The sequence below is a fragment of the Dicentrarchus labrax genome, unplaced genomic scaffold (genome assembly GCF_905237075.1).
Source record: "Dicentrarchus labrax unplaced genomic scaffold, dlabrax2021, whole genome shotgun sequence".
NCBI classification, from domain to species: Eukaryota; Metazoa; Chordata; class Actinopteri; family Moronidae; genus Dicentrarchus; species Dicentrarchus labrax.
This window is the reverse complement of record NW_026136718.1, coordinates 8,060,348-8,083,441: the sequence shown is the minus strand read 5'-3', so window position 1 is coordinate 8,083,441 and position 23,094 is coordinate 8,060,348. Positions and strand designations below refer to the sequence as shown.

Here is a 23,094-nt window from a genome sequence, read left to right as displayed (position 1 = left end):
CATGTTCCTTCTTCTGCCAATATTCAACTATGGGCCTTTAAAACCATCAGCCAAATGCAGCATTTCAAACTTTATTTTTAGAGATATGATAAGATATTTTTGCAGGTTTAAACAAAGGCAAATACAGTATTTTAATACTGAACACATGAAATAGGTTTTATGATCCACAAAGCACTACCCCTTTCTGACCCCCTCCTCTGAACTCAGAAATAATCACACTTAAAAACGTCCATTCCAATGAGCGCTCAAAGATATCAATGTGAAATAAAAGATTTCATTGTTACTTCCAATTGAAATCTAGACCTCACTGCATTTTGGCTGCAGGTCTAATTGTCAAATGTTTTCTTTTTTCCCCTGGCAAAAGGCTTGTCCAATTCAGCCAAACTGTCTAATGTTTAAGGTCTTTATAAGTCAGAGGGAGATTTGTGACTAAGAAAACTGTTTATCGGGGGCATCTGGTTTTTCACATGCATAATATAGTGAAATTTTCCAGACGTTTTTTCCATGATTGAGCTACTGTAATCATTAGTTACCCTTCCTTGACTTGTATTCTTTATTCTAAGACTGTTCCAAACATAGATTGCAGGAAAACCCTAACAAGCCCCATGTCCAATTAATGAAAATCAAAGATCATCAAGGTCAGTGTAGCTTATATATTAATACGCGGTGCAGTGACTGTATCCATACAACACGTATCATGCTACAAGCGGAACTTAATAGCTAGTGAGGTTCAGACTAGCAAGGATTTACAGCAGCATGGGGGATAAGGAGACCACAGGTATAAGAACCAGCTGCTCTCAAGAAGAGGCTGCATTATAACAATATGACAGCTGTCAGCAATGATATGCAACCATAGGATACAGTGCATGCAAACACATACTCACACACAAACCTGAAAAGCACATGCTGCACAGAAAAGCAGGGAGATGGCAGGTTTTTGTTTTATACTCTAATTGAGGTTGAAATCTGTGCATTCACGCTACTTGACCTGAGTACATAAAACAGACATAAAGAGGACAGAAGGAGAAAGAGAGAGAGCAGACAGGGACTAGGGGATATGATAAAAAGCAAGAGACAGGCATACTGTAGCAAAATGGGAATGCTAGAGAATGATGGAGACAAAAGGCAACATGAGAACAAGCAGAGATGACGAGGAGACAGATGACCGATGGAGTATTGCAAACAAACGAGTGCACTGGCCTTGACCTATTACTGCTTAATCCTTTCACCTGGACTTAACAACTGTGTACACACACACACACACACACACACACACACACACACACACACACACACACACACACACACACACACACACACACACACACACACACACACACACACACACACACACACACACACACACACACACACACAAAAAGCCATCTATACTACATAAAAAGATAAGTACGGGTTCACTAGTGTTCCAGATAAAGGTACACCAGCCCATTGTGTTTAATGCAAGAGTGGATAATAGTTTTATTAGTACCACTGATTCTTCCATAGGGCTTTACTTCTTAATCTCCATGGTGATTTGGCCTCGCTGGAATATGAACACGCACTGCTTCCTTGTGTGTATGTGTGAGTGTGAGTGTGTGAGAGTGTTAATTACACAGACAGAATTGTTCATACACCATCCAGGTCCCAAAAGGTCCTGTGTATGTGCGCACTGCTCTCAACCCGCCAGCTTAGTTTACACAAGAAGGTCATTTTAATCAGGTGAATACCAGGCCGCCTAATCTACGGGTCTTTGCCTGAGCATAAACAGAGGATATCCCCAGGCTCAGCCAGGATCACATACCTGGAGTCATGGAAAAGTCATTTCTGGAGCTGACCGGAGCAATCCAATAACCTCCTGCCCTCCTGCTCCCTTTCTCTTCCTCCAACTCTGTATAACAATCACCTCGGGTGCTTGCTCTCATTCTCATGTCTCCCTTTTTACTCCACTTTCCCTCTCTGTCTCACTCTCCCTATTCCCCTGTCTCATCTAACATTATTACCACTGACTGACCCACAAGACCACCGTGTCAAATTTACACAAATGTACAGAAATAAAACACACTCACGGATCAGAACGTTTCCACATGAACAAAGTATGCAATCTATTACTTTGGTAATGCAGGAATTACATGCATGGTCACACATACTCACCTTGAATAGACCCAAAATACACCACACATGGTCATCTTCTCTAATATTAGTCACTTTCTGTTAGGGGTCTAAATATCACACACTCTGGAGGGAATGTCAGACCAAAAGCTGCCTCATTTTTATCACAACCTCTTATCAAGTATATCAGATAGAGGATATCTTAGGAAACTACTGGCGCTGGTGGCTGTTGCCCATGTGTGTAAATGGGTGAATGTGACATGTAGTGTAAAGTGCTTTTAGTGGAGTAGAAATGTGCTGTGTAAGTTCAGTCCATTTACCATTACTGGCATATTCACAAGAAAAAAATTATTTAGATTTTGAAAACATTACTATCGTGTGGATAGGAAACCCAGAGGCATTCACTGTTCACTCCACTCAGCTTGCAGATTACTTCAAAAAAATGAACTGCGATTTAGCTGTTCGTGTAAGTGCAGGAGAACACAATATTAAGTGATATTACTGCAACAAAAGAAATCCCATATGACATGTTGTCTCATTTCATGAAACTCCTTGATATACTTTTCTATTTTGATATATAGACCAGCTATGGTTAAACAGTCCAAGACACTGTAAGATCTGGCCAGACATAGGGGTCTTGAGCCAAGAGGAATTGAGGTGGATTTAGTTGCGTTTCTTGGGCCTGGACACTGGTAGACAAAAGTTCCTAATTAGTTTGGACAGGTTTCATCCAAACAGATATTAACCTGGAAATGGGAAACACAATAAGCTATTGCTTGCTTAACTAAAAACACCATAAAATGAATAGCTTAAAAAATGAAGAAAGCTCACATTAGTAATAACTGTCAGGACACCACAGATCCTACAAAGTACAATTTAGAAGGAATATAGCAGGACTCTGAATGATGCATGCAGGGATTTGTAACAAAGTCTCCCTACTCCTCCCATCCTCCCACCCTTTTGTAACTACTGCTGACTGGCATGCTTCCTCTCTTCCTGTGGGTGATAACATATCGATAAGGTCTGACTCTTTATCACACAGGCACACCAATTAAGGTAGTGGGGCAGCCATGAAGTGGCGACCTTGTTATCGCTGTCTGATTTGAGTTTAAGTAGATAGACATTATGCCTTGCGTACGTGTGTGTGTGTGTGTGTTTGAGGAAGAGGAAGAAATAACTGCGAAAATACTATCAGAAGCTTTACTTCTCTGACACTAACAGAAAGTGTTAAATAAGATTATCATAATACCACAGTAGGGATTTTTAGATTAATTGTAATCCGTAAGAGACAAAGATAACAGAGACTGTCCTTTTTCTGGTGAAGACTGGGGACAGGAACAGTAATCAACATCAGATCAGCTGATACTAACGGCATTAAACCACATATTCGAGCTGGCTTTAAAATGTCAACACAACAACATTAATACAACAACAACAATATGTGCAGGGAGTAGATGGTGCTTGCTGACTAGAGGGAAACTTTACATTCTTTTAAAGTCTTTAATCAGGACCAGTCTAGTAAATTGTTGTGGTTGTTACTATTCTGGGGTGGCCTCTTATCCATGTGTGTCTATCAACGCTGCTCTCTCCTGGAGAGGACTGGAGCCTCTGACAACCTGCTCACTGACTGGGCAAGTGCTTTACTCAGTGTAAGTAAGTGTGTGTGTATGCTGAAAGGAAAAGCATGTGGAAAAAGTAATCAGCTAGTATTGAAATACATGTGCATCGTCTTATGGCAAGGAAGGGGGATTATAAGAGACAGACAGAGGGAGAAATACAGACACACTGTAGAGATGAAACAGAAACACAGGCAGAAGGACTTAGCAAAAAGAAGTTGTCAGCGAAAGCATACCAGAAGTGGGTTGTGGGTATGGGTAGTTGTTGGTGCTTGATGATCTAATTGTGAGAGTGTGTGTGTGTAAATGTGTGTATGAGTGTGTGTGATGATAAGTGGTGATTCAGACATTCAGACCAAAAAAAAACAAAAAAAACAGCCACATGTCTTCCTTCCAGATGTTTTACTGAAGCTGACTCCCGTCTGAAGTTGCTCAAGGACACAACAAGAACCAGTCACTGTGGGAATCAACGGTTCTTCAAGGACTAAGACTGTCCTCTCTGTCCGCATAGACACACACTTTTGGCACACCAGAAGATACACACTTGTCAGTCAAAACAACTTTTGCCATAAAGTAAATGTGCACACACACCATTCAACATAATAGAGGCTCTGTGAGTCAGACTTAAAGGAAAGGGGTCAAATGAAAGCTATGGTGTCTGCTATTAGGAAACCTTCTTGACTCATCTATCCAGAGACACTTACAATAACAGTACTACAGTTCTTATAGTGGTTGAGCCATGAATAAGTAATAGTAGCCACACATGTCTTTACCTATACATAGGTGCTGGGCGATATACCAGATGAACCAGGATACCGGTTTTAATTTCATTCCTGAAACAAGTGCTGTAACATTTGCTTCATGTACAAAAGGAAAATCTCTGAATGAATACTTTTTTGCATTCATTTTATCAGTTCCGTTTTTTCCTACATTGCAGTTTGTACAATAAACATTGTTTACATTCTGCTACTATTTCATGCATTCTCATGCCTTCATATATTGTGGGGCCAAAAAAACCTTATTAGCAAAGCCTTCAGTATATACACATGATGACTATGTACTATGTACTCCTCTAATAAGCCACTATAAACCTATATAAAAGTATAAGTACAAATAAATAAATAAATACTGTGATATATTGTGAAACCACAAGAATATGGGGGATACAAATTTTTGGTCATACTGCCCAGCACTACCTATACATTTTCATGTCATACACCTCCCCATAAGCATTTAAGATGCAGAGATGGATTTTGGTAAGAATTAACTTGTAACTATTTTTTAGGTAAGCGCAATATATCTATTAAATGAAATTATAATAATATATACTGTGTGAATGACAATTACTTGAATTCTTTCAAATTTATTATTTTTTTAAATTAGCGATGCATGAGTTATTGTGCCTGAGATACGGAGAATAATCCTTAACTTTTCAGTGCCCCCTTAAGCCAACCAGTTAACTTCTGAATAGCACACATTGTTCTACATAATTTCATCAAACTCCAATCCGTGCATTCTGTGAAATTGTGTCAGAAACCAAAAATCTGAAATGGGCATCCTAATCAACAATCACCACATAGATTTAGCATATTAACCTATGAAAATATGATAGTGACATGCCAAAAATAAAAGCTATTGGAAAAGACGCTAACTACATTACAGTGAAAAGGGCAAAATGTCACAGACTGATTTAATTTCATTTTACAAAATTACATAAATCAGGCACTCCCTGTTTTTCCAGCAATCAAAACTGGATTTGTGTACTATTCTGTGCTAGTCTTGAGCTGGAGTTTAATAACCTCTGGAACACGATGAGAGAACACATTTTTACGTCAATCCAATCTAAATTAATTTGCCATCTGGGTCAGGCAGAGTGGAGCAGTGGGAAAGCTGTCCATCTGCGTAAGGCAACAGGAGTTTTATACAATTTCAAACCACAAAGCCAGGTGGTCCTGCAGCAATGGGGAAAGCACACAGAGCAGACGGTGGAAAAAAACCTGGGATTAAAGGAAAAGGGCGCAATTTGGTAGGATAGATTAGATCAGAAGGATAAGGTGGTTGGATAAAGGCTAACAAAAGAAGGTAACAGAGAAAGAGGGAAATGACTAACAAGTGTCTGTTCTTGGGCTAGTTTGCTGTACTCTCAGAGGACCAGTGTCGGTGGAGGGAACTAGAGTAAAAGAGAGGTGGGGGGTTGTAAGGTTTGTCATGGAACACCTGCCTCCACTTAACCCCTCTCCCTCTCTTTCTGCTTGAGCTGCCTCTTTCAGCCATCTCCTCTCCTCCTACCCTGCCACCCCCTCCTGCCCCGTCATTCATGCACTGGGTATCCTACGAGGTCACGGGCCCAAGCCTTTTTCTTTTCCCAAACATGGAAGGACCCCATAGCCTGAGCTGGGGCCTCACTAGCCAACCACCCAGTCAACCACCCAGTCAACCACAGAGCTTTTCATGAAGCTCCAGTAAGCAGTATTATAGACATTAACATTGATTCAAATTACTTCTTGTTATGTGAAATTCACAGGTCTGCATGGTTGTCACCCAACCGCTCTGACAGTGGGCAAAAAGCTAAGACAACCCAGTGAACTCTACCTGTGCAATGTAAAATCGCAAAGAGCTGAATTAAATACATTTCTTTCATGAACAAAGTCTGCAGTATGTATTAGACTTTAAGGGGCTCTTTGTCGGTTGGATAATATGTAAGTGGGTATTTACTTGCTCACACATAATTCATCATAACTCTCTTTCAAACTCTGTCAGTCTATATATATATAAAATATATAGATTCTATTTACATTACACTTAGTAAGTCAGCAAATCAGTTTACCAATTAGTTAGGCAACAAGCCAGACATTTTTGGTAAGCAAGGCCATTTCAATCCATATGGATACACCATGGATGCACTATATAAACACAAATGTATACCATGATCCACACCATGATTCACCAACACGTAGTCTAAAACCTTTTAGAATATAAGTGACGACAGAATGTGTGAATTCTCTCACTTTCTCACACAATACAACCGAAGTAGCACTCCATCCAACTGGTGGTTATACCAATTAAAAGCCTGTGTTAGGTCAGGAGTTATTCATTTGACATTAAAGAGGACATGCGGTTCCGCTATTCAGACCCACCGCAGGCATCACTCCCCCTCTCTCCTCTTTTCACCCCGGTTTCCATGCCTCATAAAAGATTTGCCCCTCGCCTCCCCACTTATTCTCCCCTCTCTCTTTCACTCTCTTGTTTGCTCATTCTCCCTCCTTCATTCACTCATTCTTTCCCTCTCACTTATTCTCTTCACCTCTACAACTAACTACCTCTCATAGACCCTTACTCCCTCATCTACTGGTTTTCAGTCACCGACATCACATCAACACAATCAAATGTCATCATACAATATTCAAATGATTACCAATAACCAATTCTCCCTCTTCCCCTCCTCATTCCTTTTCTTGCTTGGCTGCTGCCCCTTTTCCATTTGCCCCCATTTTACCCTTTGCTGGCCTCTACTCTTTTCTTTCCATTCATGGATGGTAACTAAAGATAGAGCTGGAAACTCCACCATTAGCCCCATATCTGTAGGGCTGGCCCCCACGTCTTATCCCAGTGTTTCTATTTTATTTCAGTTAGTAGATGTGCTGTATATGAGTCACTACACACACACACACACACACACACACACACACACACACACACACACACACACACACACACACACACACACACACACACACACACACACACACACACACACACACACACACACACACACACACACACATATATACACAAACACATGGTGAGCTGAAGGGGTCACTGGTTCTCAACAGTCTGTTATACAGTAGCTCTCCCAAAGGTCTTCTGCTCAACACAGTGTTGGAATAAGAGACACAAAGATGCAGTCAGTCCCTTCACTCTCTCTCTTGCTGTTTCAATGCATCATTGCCCGACTGGCGGTCTACCAGCTTTTAATGTTCTGTGAATCTCTCAATACTTCCATTTTTAAAAAAATAAATTCACAAAAACACAAAGTAGCGCGGTTTCAGTTGCAAAAACAGTGCATCAGTCAGTCTAACACAGGTTAAACGCAGTCACTTGACAGCTCATTAAAGACGGATCCACCGAACAGGATAATGCAAACAATTGGTGCCAACTTTTTTTGAATGACACAATAGTTGCCTGTGTTTCTTGGCCTTTTGACTCCTGGCGTGTCCTAAAATACTCATAGTTTATCTCCTGCCAAGCTTTATCATTGAAAGCCAAACTGAGGTAACAGGTTAATTGAATTCCACAGTATTCACCAGAACAGGTGAAACTTAGGTCAAAGCTATGTTTAAACAGAGTACATTTCGAGAATGTATCAAAAATAAAAAAAGTTTATGTGTGCAAAAGAAATGAGAAACAAATGTGTGAAAGATGGACGTAGGGTTTTAAGTAATTTGTCCTGTAACTGCATTTAACACTTAAGTGAGGAGGTGACACTCCAAAGCCACTGCTTCTATACACAGCTGTTGTATATGGAGGCTAGGTCTGAGTGAAAACTTGGTGGCCCGGTGGCACTGATGGGACTAGGCTGAGTCAGATTTGGAGGAAGTGTACCGATTTGCATGGGCTGCTTTATAGATCCCAGTAGGGACATTTTCTTTTCATTTTCCCCGCTCTACAGTGATGTTAGAGGGCAGGGTCAGTTAATGAAGAGCTCTCCAAGGGCCGGTACGCACTCACTGTCTTGTTTAAAGACACTTGAAGGGCGTGGGCGTTCAACAACACAAGCTCTTGAACTCCGGCCCTGTGGTTAAACTGGGGCTTTCCTACTCACTACAGTACACCACCCTGATGACTTCTGATCTATGCTACTTGTAGATGATTCAATTTAAACTGGTCGCAGGCGGTGCAAAGGCGAAACACATCATCCTTTGGAGCAGAAGACTACAGTAGATTTGTGGCCTTTGTGAGAAGGGTATAATATCAGGACAAACGTTTACTGAGCCTGAAACCTGAGATGAACTGTATCATCACATGGCGGTACAGTTGAAACAGAAATACTGCATAAGAGGAACTCAGCCGTGACACTTAATAATTGATTTTAGTCAAAAGAATTATTAACATGCTTAATGAATGAGTCTACATGTAAATATCAAAGAGTCGACTGCAATTCAGATCTTCATTTTATTCATTTTCAGGATACCATTGTCATAGGAAACAAACATAATTGTGCTCTTGAATAATATCTTTTGTTTTTTACTTGAATATATTAGTTTAACAAACATATTGTCAGTAAAATATTGGTGTCATGTTGTCTAAATCGCTCCTCGTAACAGTAGCGGTAGTATGTCAGCTGCAGCACTGTTTCCTTGTTTATTCAATGCCCAACTGGTGTGAAACCTGGAAATCCTGAAATGACGGGTTAAGAGCACAAGGCGGTAAGCCTACTAAATCTCAGCTGTGAGCCTTGCTTTGATAGACATGGTGCCTAAAATTACTCCCCGGCTAAGGTAGCTTTCTTCCTGTCCGGGCAAGAAAGAGTAGGAGAGGATGAGACAGAAAATGACAGAAAAGGTAATCCAGTGAGGGGAGGAAAAGATTGTCATGACACTGAACAATGAGTGAATGCAATAATATGACATGTAAGCAGGGAAAAACATTGTAGATTGAACAAAGGGGAGCAGAGAAGAAGAGAGAAGGAAGACTATGGATACCAGTGAGATCTGTTTTTAGTAAGCAGGCAGAGAGACTGAAGGGTGCAGATAGCTGCTGATGGAGGCTTCCATTTCTGGAGGTCGGTGCTAAATGGTACGGTCCGGGCCGAAGACAGAAAACTGATAACGTATCACGGTTCTTTTTGTGAGAATAAAGCCAGAGACACTTTTGCATCTTACCCTCAGTATATACTGTGCGCAGGCATACCTGACTTACATACAGTTTTGAAGGAAGGCTGAAAGGTCATACTCAACACGAGATAGTTGTTAAAACAACTTTCTCTTAGTCCGCCTCTCCCTCTCCAACATACTGTACATGGAGTGAAACCCCTGTCTCATTAGTCAAGGTCATCGTAAATCTACAAAGTGCACAGATTTATATGATTGTTGGTGTTTGATCTATAGCTGGCAACGATTGTGCTTTGTTTACTTTGCATTTCAAGTCTTTCATCTTGTTGATTTTCCCTCCCTTTTTCTTCCTCTCGTTGTGCACTCCTGTGTTTCTAGTTGTGCCGTATAGTTTATGATTTGCTGATAGAGCAGGCAGGCAGAGGTCTTTGAGGGTCACTTGAGACAAAAGCTGCTTTTCAGCTCTCAGAGTTGATACCTCCCAGCTCTGCTCCCTTCAGATAGCCGAAATATGCTGGCTGAGGGTTTGAGGTGAGGGGTAGGAGGGGTGGATGTTGCTCCTGGCCTCCTCTTCCCACAGAGGCCGAGGTGAAAATGACTTTACCATGTGAAGAAGCTGCGGTCGCTCCTGCTATGTGTGTAGGCCTGCCAAACTGTCCTTTTTGTCTTGTCTTAATCTGATTTCTGAGGCTGAGGTTAAGCTGGGACGCACAAGTACAGAATATCTTACTTAAGAGTACATTAATGTTTCAGGCCAGGTCACATGTGCACGTTCTCATGCTCGTGTACCCTCAGCCCGGCTACAAAAGGCATGCATGTTCTGACAGGGAATGAAAGAGAGATGGACAAAAATGCAAACACGGTAGGTTGCTTAAAGACAGAGTGTTTCCTGTGTGTGTGTGTGTGTGTGTGTGTGTGTGTGTGTGTGTGTGTGTGTGTTCATGTTTTGTGGAGAACAATGTGTAAGAGGGACAGTTTGGGCAACAGAGAGTGTGAGAGGGAAAACAAGGAACTTAGAAAGCTCTACACCAGGTGAGTTTTCCTGAGGGCAGCTGGGAGTATTTTTCCCCTCATTTAGCAGTTCATGAAAAAAACCACAAGCTGCCAGATGTGACAGAGGGCACGCACCCTGCTCACACACTGTAAACACACACAAATCTCACACAGAGGGTACTCAATCTAACCCAATATGTGTGTGGCACTGATTTACTGTATTCCAGCATAAGTCAGAGGCAGATTTCTATCAGGGGGAATGTCCATCTCATTAAAATGAATGTCAGATGAAGTAAACGGAGGGTGAAGACATCAAAGAGGTCTGCAGACAGCCGAATAAATCTGGGTTTAAACTCGCTACAAACCCATTTACGTCAGGAACTTTACTATTAACTCCAAAAGTTATTTTCTCTCAAAGATGAAAAAGCTGAAAAACATCCATTTGTTACATTCTAGCAACTAATTAGAATTTTGATATGTGATCTTTTTAATCTCTTTAAGGATTTTATTGCAATCTTTTATGAGCCAATAAGGCACAAAGCCATGTTGCTCTATGCAAAAGATGGATTTGTCAGAAAAGAGGCTAAATGATGTATCTTAAGTAACTACAAAAAATGTACAATAACCTGTAACAGTCGGAAATAACTACACATGGTCCAAAGAAATGCGATGGCCACACCATGTACCTGTGACTCACAGCTGACCTACATTCCCCTTTGTTATTCCACACATATCGGCACTGTGTAAAACCGCTGGCTGCTAATTGCTTTCACATTACAGAACAGCCGGGTGATCTTGGTGGCTTTCCAAGACCACCAACACTGGGACATGGGGCGTGCACATTTGCAAATGCATACCACCAATCACATTCTGGCTGCATTACTGTGTAAGCACAGGCTGAGGGCAAACATGTAGCCTGCTATCTGCTATGTAACCAGCAATAAAACACTTCTCTGCTATTGTCTGGGTCCTTCTTAACTACTGTTTTTCTTTAAGGTTTATTACTGTCGAGCCAGGGAAGCATAGTTGTCAAATTGAAAGTAAGGCTGGCTTCACTACACATTTCTGGAGGCACCTTGTGTAAACCACTAAGTGATGTAACTCATTCAGCATGAAGCAGAGGGCTTGTGTGACTTCCTAAACACATTTAACAAGCTAACAGTACACTCATTAGCAATGGGTTATTTGTGCCAATTACACATGGAGGGTAGTGGACAAGAAAATTAAATTGTCCTTCCCTTATATAATCTCTCAGGTCTACGGGTAACGTGACAGAATCTAAAAATATAACATAGTTGTAACCTAACATTTTTGTCCCACTCTTTGTTTAAGTGCACATTTCTTATGTTATAGTAATGCACATAAAACCTTTTCACGTAATCGGATTTTAAACACCAACCACTGTCAATCAAACAATAAAAACCAAAGACAAATGAACAAATCTTTAAGAGGCAGTTTGTAGAAGTGGTAAGAGGCTAGTTTCGCATTTTGAACAGAATGAATGTTTGATGTTTTTCTCCCAAATTAGCTTTTTTTCTGCTTATTTCTATTACTCTGCTAAAGCAAACATTCTGAACCACAAAATCGGCAAAAATTAAACCTGGGTTCACGGCCACATTTTCCATTTCCATGTTTTCCTCTCATTGTCCAACAATGTGTGCAGTTTTACCACATTTTTCAAAGTAGTGTATTACAAAAGCCACAACAAACAAAAACGTTAGGACACAAAAAAAGTGCACTAGGATGCAACACTGACTCACTTAGTCTGATCTGACAGCAATCACTGCATGACAGCAATTGAATGGAGGGGTATGTATTTTGTATAGTAGCTATTTTTAGCATAAAACAGATCTTTACTGGGAGTTTGTTAATTTTAGGGAGCAGTAAAAATGTTTAAGAGAGCCACATGTTTGTCCACACACACACCAACAAATATCAAGACAAAGGATAATGTCCAAATCTGGTCAGGGCCATCATAAGTAGAGGTTAAGCTAACCAGCTGGCTGGAGTTAAATCAAATTTAAATTAAAGAGTAAATGGACTAACAAAGCCTGGGGTGCAAAGCAAGGGCAGTTGGGGGACAATGGGTCACTCCTGTCTGGTTGTGGACACACAGACGACTAAAGAAGTCACAATAACAGAGAGCCAGAACAGAGTATTATCCAGGATGGAAGAGAAACATGTTTCATGACAAACCCTTTGCTTTGGACAGAGTTTCTGAAGATGAGAAGAAAGAGGAAGAAAGAGGAGGAGAGGGAGATGTAGACAAAAAACAGAGTGGGAGAAAAAGTAGTAGAAAGTTTGAAAGAAGTAAAGCTCAGACAAACTCTCACCCAGCCAAATTCCTTGCCGTGAGCTGACAGTAGTCCAAACTGTTGAACAGTACCAGCCGGGAAACTTCGGACCGACTCCACTATTGTTTGAAGTCCCACTCAAACAGTCATGAATCACAGCCACAGCGATCTGTCTCGGTCCGAATTATCAGCACCGGACCATTTCCAATCAGCACTTCAACAGAGCATGTCAGGAATAATAAGCCACAATGTCCATAGCAGGCATTTGTTTTATTTTTTTCCCCCCAATTTCAGTGCAGCAGGACCCTTCAGGCTGCATACATCTACAGGACGGGCCCCTGCCTTGTTGCAAAACATCATTACACAATGCATGCAACAGTATAAACAGTTGTTCATCTTAATGAAAAGCACAATAAATATTCTATTCAAGCGCAGTGAAACTGTGGCTAAATGTCTGGAAAGATGCTGAAGCTGTGCCATCCCTCCTTTACTCCAATTACGGCTGTAATGACATGACAGGTTTTATGTTCCATTAAAGATTACTGTGGGATAGTGAAATGCTGGAATTCTGTTTTCTTCTGTTAGAAAATGATATAGCATACATGCATTGCTCGACATTTCCAAATTGAATCCTGAAAATGATGCTATTTTGAAAGCGTTGACATGAGTTTAACTTATACTGTAAGGGCATATTCTTCACAGTTCACATTAGTTTGAAGGGTTTAACGGTGTACATAATCAGAGGCTCTTAAATCCATGTTCCAGTTGCTAAAATGGCTGTATGAAATACTGAGAGAGACGGAGGGCTGAGAGGTAATGAGCTCTTGTGGGCAAAGCTTAGCACTGCTGAGGCAGCCATGCAGAGGTTAAGCAAACAGGCAGAGGGATCACGCGGGCCTAAGCCTCTTATATAGGCCCCTCTGAGGAGAAGATCATTGACATCTGATAGAGGGATGAAGGTCAGGAGCTGTCAAAGATAGTGGGGCCACCGATCCTCAACTAGTGAGAGCACCCATTTTTCGCTGTCACTCAGTTGCTGTTTATCACCGGCTACTTTTCTGTCATGTGTTTAATGAGTAAAATGCTTCAGCCTTTTGATTGATATAACTTGCTGAGAGTTCATTTAAGCCTGCTGTCAGTCAAACGCCTCTGTAAAAATATTTTCTCGTCTCAATGTCGTTCTTAGCCCTCTCAGCTTTCTCTTAGCTGAGCCAGGCCCATCCCAGTCCGCGCTCACATCCTCAGACTATCAATCTTTTCATCCCTTTTCTTTAAAAAAAAAACTAGTAATGGACTTCTTTTACTCAACGAACCTCTTCCTTTTACCCTCCCCGGGTCCCCCTCTCCTGCTGGGAGTCGCAAGGCAATGCAGTTTCATTTCCTGCCCTGCTGAAATCAATGCTTTCTGAGAGAAGGGGGGCTGTGGGGAGAGAAACAGAGACAGATATACAGAGAGACAGGAAAACAAGAGTAAGGTGTGAGGGGACTGTTGGCATGCAGGACACAACCACACTAGTAAGTAAACTTAAACACAGATTGGTTCCAAGTCAGTGTCAGCTTTCATAAACATCTACTGGGAAATTAAAAAACTATTTAAAGTGGAAATATGAAAGGGGGGAGGAGGGGTTGCTTTAACACTCCCGTGAATGAGATGGTGATGAAGAAGATGGCATAAATTTTGTCACAGTCACACAAAGACAGATTCCTGCCCTATGACTATCCCATACCCTTCTATTGCCATTCCAGCATATTTTACCACAGCCGCTCAGACATCAAACACAGTATTTCTACAAGCCTCTGGTTAACGCATCTGGACAGTCAGTAGCACAGAACGACTGACTTTGTCCTTCCATCCTGCTATTCTTTTCACTCGCTTGTTTCCGTTAAAAACAGACCCACAATCTGGAGAGTTAGGCTACACAAAAGTCAATAACTTTGACTTGAAAGGAGCTGCCGTATGGTGAGGCCATCAGGCCAAAATTGATTTAAAAGGCTACCAGTGACTGTGTAGGGTAACAGCTTTCCCCCAAGACTGTGATGAAAGCTTTGAGGGTTTGCCAAACCTTTGGGTGTCGAGCATACCATAATCTGCAGACTCTCATACTCCCAGCTTTACTTTCAGGAACAAAAACAAAACTACAATTTTCTAAAATGTAAATGGGAAAAAGCAAGTTACACTGACTTTCACCAAGAGACCAACCTAATTGTTGACCATATTCCCTTATGCCCCATCACTAAGTTGGATTGATAAGACAATCTTTGACCACTTATAATGCCACACAGGGGCAATGATTGGTGCTGAATTGGGCAGATGACAAACCAGCAGTGGTTTGCAAGATGGGCATTTAACTCACAGTACTTCAGAGTTACAGCCAGTGAGCTCTTTAACTCCAGATTCCTCGGTCAGTGTGGTCAATACAGGATTAGAATGGATAGAAAGGGAATTTCCATTTAAGTCAAATCTCTTATGGTCTTTTGTGCTTTTCTATTCATGCTAAGTCACTGTTTTATTTATGGTTTCTGGTTCCCGTCACAGTTTTTTGTCTCTGAACATTATTGTCACAATTTACAGCCATGCTGGACATTCGAATAGACATTGTTTTCCACAATCATGCTGGAAAATTTGAGCAAAGTTGTTTCTAGTTGAAGTGACTGCTTCTGTCACTAGGAGTAAAGGCAGTACTTGTCAGCCCAGTGTGAAAGTTTGAGATCTCCTGGACAACAGGACTGAGCCACCAGTTCAAGGGAGCCCCTCTTAAGTCTTTTGTGTGAATCAAGTGGCCGGATAAACACTTGCTGCTGGTTAATAGGGGGCTTGCTTAGTGAACAATGCAACAAAGCCTTTGGTTAAACAAACATGCTAAGGCCATGTCCACACTGTGGCTGATACATTCAAAAAATACTGTTTAAGACTATGTCCACATTAAGACAACGACATCCAAAAATGCATAATTCAAAATCCCCCGATTTAATAAAATGATGGTTACCACTTATCATTCGAGGAGAGAGAAGAGGCCATTCTAAAAAAAACATATGGAGAAATGAAATGGGGGGAAAAAGTGATGTAGTGAGAGAAAGGACAACAGCAGAAGGACCACTGGTTGTTTCTTACCATAAATCCTGTATAATAGTAAAACAACACATCATAGTTAAATACAACACAAGCCGCCAAACTTTTTCAACGGACCAGAAAAAATATTGTGAAACATAAAGTCAGTACCCACAGCCGACCAACTTCTCCGATGGGAAATGGACAAAGAGAGAAGTGGGAGAGCTTCATCTTTTTCCTGTGAAGGCAACAATAAATTCAAGATCTGTCGCAACACTCAGACTTCGCCACTTAAACTCGGATTGTCTAAAAACCTGCACACAGACGGACGGCCCAAGTGCTGAAAACTGACATTCAAGAGCTGCATCACTAAAGAACCAAACAGCCTTTTTTTAAGGGGACAACAGACATAAAGTACATTTACACACTGGAAACCTATTTTGATGAGGTGACAATCTACCAGAGAGACAGCCTTTAATTAAAACAGTTTAGTTTGTAGGTTCAAAAGGTGCTCATGAAACCTCTCGACTTTGAATCCCCAACTGAAAACAATGAATGGGAAAAGGGCCTCGACATTCACAACCTTGTTGTTATTACTTTAGCAGGACCCCAAATGTATTTGGTGGCCAAAGTAGACTTGTTAAACCGGCAGCTTTGAACTAAACCCCATTTACACAAACTAATCTTCAAGAGACAAAATTCTTCAACTTCAGGCAACAACAGGATTATAGTTTCTACAGCTACTGATTGTAATTACAGACTAATAAAAGATAATAAAAAAAAGCAGGCAAACACACATCTCTCTCTATGTCACACAAACAAAAACTTCCTGAATAAATGAGAGGGTGAACCACAAATCAGCCCTCACAAGCAAATCCAACACTATATACACACACACACACACACACACACAACATAGACACGCCTGCATTCAAAAGGGTTCAGTTAATTCAAACTGAACATAAATCATTAGATGCCCCGTAAAATTTAATTTCCTGCCGTCCAAACATCTCTAGTTTAATAATTCCACAAGCAGAGGGAAATTTGTACTCCAAGCACTTTACCACATTACACAGTACTACAAGACAAATGTGCTATTTACATCATTTGTGTGTGTGTGTGTGTGTGTAAGAGGCATGAAAAAGAAAGACAGAAACAAAGGAAAAGAAAGATTTGTATGGAGGAGCTGCCAAGAATAATTTTGGAATCACACAACTGCGAAAAAAAAAATACTTGTGATGATGTTCTATTAATAACTGCAGAGTGATAAGTTTATACAAATGTGTCAAGGGAGCTGATGGTCCAATGGTTTCGCAGAGTATCACGTGGGCGAAAGAGCAGACATGGAGCCACAAAGACATGATCAAGACTGATATTGAGAAAGCCAAATCTGAACTAAACATCCTTCTCATAATCATCACATAACTGTAATGAACGAACAAAAAGCAAAGTGTTTCTTCATCAGCTGACGTCACAAAAGATGTCTCTTGCTCAAATTAAAGATGTTAAATAGTGACAGACCATTACCAAAGGCCTGTGTGAGTCATTATGATTGTGCCTCTAAAAGAGAGCAGGAGCTGGTGTGGAGCCACCCTGCTCTCAGTTATTGTTGAGTAAACACACACAGCGTAGCCAAGAGAAGCATGTCAGTCAGCCAGGCAAGAAGGGCCAACTGAGAGCCACCCGACAGCCAAAATGAACTGTACAGACAGAGAGGGAAAGGGACAGTGTGTGTGTGTGTGTGTGTGTGTGTGTGTGTGTGTGTGTGTGTGTGTGTGTGTGTGTGTGTGTGTGTGTGTGTGTGTGTGTAAGACAGAATAGAGCCAAGAAAGTCAGAAAGAGAGCAAAAAAGAAAAACAAGAAGAGACTGCCAGCATTTGTCTGTCATGCCAGCCAGATAAGATGCGTGCCAAGGAGTTTTGATGTCATGCTGATGGTGGTGGGTGACGGAGGGGTTGACTGTTCTCTGGTTCTCTAGCAGGCAGAAAGTATGTCTGTGTGAACAGCTGAAAACATACTCGGAGGGACGAATATGCCAAACCTTTCTGAAGAACACAGATAATTTGTATACACAAACAGCGTGTACCTGTTCAGTGCTTTTGACCTTTCATTGACATTAAAGTATTTGGAAAGCGAAAGCAGGGCCACTATATAACGCCCCTTTTTCATTTACTTCAAATTCAGGTCAAATTATACAGTAGAATAGGCACAGGCCAGTTAATGATTTTGTTCTGTGTGACTGACAATCACACTTTACTTCACCAGACTACTTGGCTTAGGCCGAGTATTTGGTTAGGGGATGTTGCAGAAAAGATGACAATGCTGTGCAAACATTAAAACATGTGACGACAACAACACACCTTTGGCGGATAAAGCTGGTTAAGATAAGCTACACATACTTTCTGGAAAATAAATACTAATATTTCTGGCAGAGAAGCCCGTAAAGTTTGGGGTATTTAATACCTTGGAAGGAGTGTGGTGTTGTACAAAGACCTAATTGTGGGTGGACGGAGATCTGCGGTCTGCTTGCAGTGGGGGTTTCTGAAGTCCTTAATGTAATGCAAACAGGGCTTAAAAAGATTTACTCTGACACATATAGGGAAATTTAAAAAGCCATGTTTCATCCTACTCCCTATTAAATGAAATGTAGCATGATCTCCACATATTAAGCCAGAGCAAAGCTAGCCGTGGAGGATGCTAGCAAAGCAGTAATTTGATAAAACTGCAATGAAGAGTGGTCTCAATGAAATTTAGAGCTCTTTGAGCCAGTGCTACTCCCTCCAGTCCTCAACATTAAACCGTGCCAAGTCCATATGGGAAATTGATATGCAGTATGTGTGGCTTATTCCATTAGACTCATTAAAGTGTCACTTTGTCATCAGCACGCTCTCGCACTTACAGCTTGCCTTACAACTGCAGCAAAGGACTCATTGTATCGTGTGTATAAAGTACAGCAGAGAACATTTTTTATGTGGCAGGCGTAATTTGTCTTCCAGACAGCAGTCGAAATACATCAACATAGGAAGTATTGACTAGAAGGTATAGAAAGCTATTCAATTTGTGGTCGGACATACAGGACAGGGCAATCGATGGAAAGGGGCAAATATACAGTAATTTAAGTGTACTAATGTAGCATACTAATGTACACACAGAAATTAATGCTACCTTGCTGCAGCTTATTTCCCACATCCATTTCCCATATGTGCCACATCCATACACTGGCTTCTCAACTGCAGCACTAAAACCTAAACTAGTGTTTTTTGTTCCCTTTGTTAATCCTGTGCTGCATTTCCCTGAATCCTGCAGAGGTTTTTCTCCCTCTAACAGACTGACCTCCTGTGCAGACAGTAAATTGCAGGAAAGGGGTTTTTACGCTTGGCTACAGTTTGTAGTGGCAGAAACTTTATCAAACGTCTAAGACGAGGATCTGAGTGAACTGTGTTTAGCCTCTGATTAAACGCTGCCTCTCTGAGGGACTCTGACCGCTAAAAAACAAGCATGCTCCACAGAGTGATTTGTGGAAATAAGAGCATTTTTCTGCCAATATTACGCAAATGCAGGAAATTTACACTTCTTACCATTCACAGAAAGGCTTTTGCCTGACTTGGCAGAGAGTAGATCTACAAAGAAGGAAAACCTAAAATCAGAATCCACGTCCAAAATTCCTATGTCAACCAACCATCGACGACATATTTTCAGGACATTCCAGCCAACATCTCAATGGAAAACAACTGTACCATTTACTGGCATCACACATCATAAGGAAACTTCATATCTTGCGAATTCTGTAGTAATCAATGAGGTATTCCTGCTTAGGAAACAACAACCACAAGAAGAGAGTGATTATAAAATATACACAAGTCAGAAGAAAGCACGGCACATTAGTTATTTGATATCTTGATGCTTTTTATATCATTTAAAGCAAATCGCCCGCTGGCTGTATATCAGTTAAACAATTAGCACACAATATTCTCCAAACAGTTTGCCCTATGGCAACACTGAAGTACACTGAGCCTTGGCAAACACATGTGCTTAATAACGAGTGGGAAGTAGGTAATTGCCAGTGCACGACGTGGTTTACACACCGATGTTTTAAATCAGCGACATAAAACAGAGTCAGAGCATATGATTTATGGCTATGTGCTGATTAAATTAATGTCCATGACTTTCTTCCTCTTTCACATACTCAAAATGGAGTCAAAGATTCTTAAAAAAAAAAAAAAAATTAACTCTACCCCCTCCCAAAAAAAGACCATACATCTGTTTCACACATACAGTTCCTGCCCCATTCTCCCGTCTGCCAAAAGCTTTTAGGGATGCACACCACTTGATGCCTGAGTTAGTGTGCTGTGCACTGTGCAGAGAGGGAGTTGGGTTTTAAACACAGCAGTCTGAAAGAGATGTACCACTAAGACCATGGCAGAGCCCAACATTTCCCAGAGTATCTGGATAAAATATAGATAAACTAAATATTGTTGAACACAAAAAGGAGAAATTATAGCAATATTGCAATGATGAAAAGCATCACTAGAGAGAGTGGCAAATTTACACAAATCTTTTACAAGGATGCATGAAGAAAGTTCTACCATAAACGTTGACGTCTCTTTCACCTCCTTGTAAACTGCTCCCTAAATATGAGTCTAAGAAAATGCCAGTAGACATAGAACAGTACAGATAGACATCTCAGTAGCAGAGAGAGCAGCACAGGCTCCTACACACTCAGCCTGTAGGACCGAGGATTTTTTTCCAGGGCTGAAGTGCCTTTAGTGTCAACAGTGTGTCCTGTTGAAAACTCCACTACGGCAGTTCCACCCAACATGATTTATAGCCTTCCTGAGTGTTATTAAAAGGCTAAATGCAACTCTAAACAGATTTCACATAGTTGCTGCCCTGCAGAGGACCTTTTATGTTCAGAGGTGAATGTCCCATGTTCAGAAACATTTACACAGTTTATATAGTTAGAAAACATTGCTGTCAATTTACTTTTATGAACGTGTCACAGATTATTACTTTGGAGCTAAAGGGCAGGGGCTGAGAGATGGAACAACAGGGACTATTTTGAAAAGATGATGCACCTATCTTATATTCAATTAAACGCTGCATTTACTTGGTAATCTGTTCTCCACTGTCAAAAGAAATCTGATTTTCATGCTGCACAACCTGGGTTCAATTTTAGGTTAACTGATTAGGGATAAACCCAGTTGGCACAGCTACATGGGTACTGGAAAAAAAAATACTAGGCCATGTCAACCAATTGTGTGCAAATGCATCTCCTGCTCTAGAGGAGCACAGTTGTGATTTGCAAGTGAAGCAGTGCCTATAAGAAAAACAATCTCATGATCTGTTCTGATGACTAAACAGTTTTTGGCAAGGAGAGGGAAGAATCTGAGGGCTGTCAAAAGTGCATGTGAACTCATTATCTAATATCCTGTCTTGTCCCGATAACTTCAATTAATCAAAAGGCGTGTAAGTGTAGAAAGAATGTTCCAACAAAACGAAAACATTTTTGAGGAGCATATTTGATTTGCACTGCCCGTTGTGAGCCAATTAATGACAGTTAACTTACACTGTAAGTTTAACATACATAAACCATGCATGCCACGCATACATGTTTTAATTGTTATCGTATACATCCTTTGTCAAGTCTGCCATGTATATAAAATTCCACTGCTGTGGCCAGGGGCAGCCCTGATTGTTCCTGGAAATCCTAGCATTTGAACCACAGTGACAGACCAGTGACCTCTGACCTCTGACTGGAAGCTTGCAGACTGACCAGTAAACCAGACAGCAGCAAATACAGACAGCCACGCCTTTTAGTTTCTTTCTTGTCACGTTTGCTCAGTTGCTGCCACATTACAGCCATTTTATTTCCACTGGCCACTGATCACAGGGTGCTGCACTCTTCTCTTCACATTTGATTACAGTAACCACACTGTTGTCCTTCTCTGACTATTCCCATTACAGCGAGCCAGAGGAGAGACAAGACTGCCAGTGATATTATCTACAAACATATCCTGGAGCTTCTTCATTGGCGCTGAATAAGAGGTCAAGTTTGTGGATGCAGTGAAAGTACAAAGCACCTTAATGGGCATCATCTTCTTGTCAATAACCATTAAGGCTACAGTGAAGCTGCACTTATTTGAATGTACAGAAAATGTTAGTATTAAAATCATTATACTGAGCAGCTGCAGATGATCTCTGTTCAATAGCAGTTGCAGCTTTTCTGCAGTTTTCTGGTTTCCAGCAGTGGGAGTGGAAAAGCAAATCAGTTTTGCTTCATGAATAACCGTATTAGCATATGAAATTACATTTTCAGGGTAGATTTTGCCTCTAAACTATGCAGCTAACATGGAAAAAGATGCAGTCATTTCCACTTGTCCATTTCCAGATATGAAGTAGCTGCAGAAGCAGGAGCTTGGCTCTCCTCCAGTCCATATTCGATCAGGAAACAGCATTTGAAGAAGTTATAGCTAACGCGTCCAGTTAAGTAATGTGGATTAACATTCCTCCCTGCCTCAGAGCAAGAAAGAGAGGTAGAAAGATATAGAGAAGACAGGATGGCAGGAGAAAGGCCATAGCAGAATGCTTTACGCTCAAAGCAAATGCTGTACATCTCCACTGTAAATAACCTCCAAAAGCATTTAAGGAGGACAGAGATAATCCAAACAAACCCCAAAAACCTTCCATAGATAATCCATCACTACCCATCTGAGAGGGGAGGATTGTTTTATACTTACTATACACTCAAAAGCCAGAGAGAGGAGAAAAAAAACGTAAAACGTTTTCTACAAGCAGCTCCATATACAAATCAAACTGAATTCAATCATACTTATATTAGTCAACCAAAAGCCAGTTACATAAACCATCACTCCATCCTTTCTTTAAGAAGATACCACACGCTCAGCCATGTTTAAGCATAAGGCAGTGGAAATATAGTTCCTAAGATTGTTGAATGAGCAAATAAACTAAATGAAACTCTTTATTTTTACCCGCAGTGCACAGAGAAATAAACTGATGATCTATTTTAGTGTTTGTTTTCTAAAAGGCAATTAAGACAAATGACAGTATTGTTTCCTAGAGGCCAGACTGGGCTGTTTATTCCAAAAGGTTGCCTACACATCCTCATCTAACCTCCTGACACAGCCACTCTCTTTAACAACTGTTTGCCTTTTAATTAAGACTTGATTCATCTCTTATCTTTA

The 23,094-nt window shown here is 40.9% G+C and overlaps 1 protein-coding gene across 2 annotated transcripts in view; it reads right to left on the bottom strand.

Annotated features, from left to right (window-relative positions):
• ror1 (receptor tyrosine kinase-like orphan receptor 1) overlaps positions 1 to 23,094 on the bottom strand; it is a 124,279-nt gene that overhangs the window by 100,260 nt on the left and 925 nt on the right. The window lies entirely within an intron of this gene.